The sequence below is a fragment of the Pseudophryne corroboree genome (assembly GCF_028390025.1).
Source record: "Pseudophryne corroboree isolate aPseCor3 chromosome 3 unlocalized genomic scaffold, aPseCor3.hap2 SUPER_3_unloc_2, whole genome shotgun sequence".
NCBI classification, from domain to species: domain Eukaryota; kingdom Metazoa; phylum Chordata; class Amphibia; order Anura; family Myobatrachidae; genus Pseudophryne; species Pseudophryne corroboree.
The window spans coordinates 4520467-4521724 of NW_026967508.1; positions in this window are offsets into that span (position 1 = coordinate 4520467).

The window sequence follows — 1258 nt, forward strand, 5'->3', positions numbered from 1 at the left end:
GAACTGACCAGAATATGCAAAATCAATTTACTCCTTACTATCTGATATATCGGCCCAATATGCAGATTTTGCTTTCTTCTAATGCAGCAGTTTTAATTAGTATTAATGACACGGTACATGTATGTAAGCATCTACTGTTCACATGGTAGAATTTAATGAATGTTGTACACAGGATCACACAGTAGTGAAGGGAACATCTGGAGAGCGTGAGCCACCCAGCAGCCATCACCGTGTGTCAGGAGGACTGAGCAGGACCCAGAGCCCCGTCACAGTGCCTCCACCTCACTCACTGATACATGAGAAGCACAATGACCAGAAGATCCTGGATCTCACCAACAAGATCATTCAGCTGCTGACTGGAGAGGTGACTGCTGGGAATGGGATATTATACAGTAACACCGGGGGATGTGTCTGGGTGATGACTGGAGAGGTGACTGCTGGGAATGGGACATTATACAGTATCACCAGGGGATGTGACTGGAGAGGTGACTGCTGGGAATGTGACATTATACAGTAACACCAGGGGATGTGTCTGGGTGATGACTGGAGAGGTGACTGCTGGGAATGGGACATTATACAGTAACACCAAGGGATGTATCTGGGTGATGACTGGAGAGGTGACTGCTGGGAATGGGACATTATACAGTAACACCAGGGGATGTGTCTGTGTGATGACTGGAGAGGTGACTGCTGGGAATGGGGCATTATACAGTAACATCAGGGGATGTGTCTGGGTGATGACTGGAGAGGTGACTGCTGGGAATGGGGCATTATACAGGAACACCGGGGGAAGTGTCTGGGTGATGACTGTATCATTGTGTGTGTCAGGTTCCTATAAGGTGTGAGGATGTCACTGTCTATGTCTCCATGGAGGAGTGGGAGTATATAGAGGAACACAGGGGTCTGTACAAGGACGTGATGATGAAGAATCACCGGCCCCTCACATCACTGGGTAAGAGGAGACTGTCGTGTAGTGTAATGGAGAGAGCAGCTATGGGACCACCTAGATACACATCATCTGATAATCACATATATACAATGTACTCAGTCACTGTGTGTCTCCTACAGATGGGTCCAGTAACAGGAATACCCCAGGTCCTCTTTATTCCCAGGACCATGCAGAGGAGAATCACAGTGTCCCACAGGAGAGACGGGTAGGGTCTCACACAATACTGAAATACAGATGAATATACACTTAAGGATCTGTACTGAAGGTGTTTGAATATTGAACACTGATATTTTTATGTTATTTAGGGTG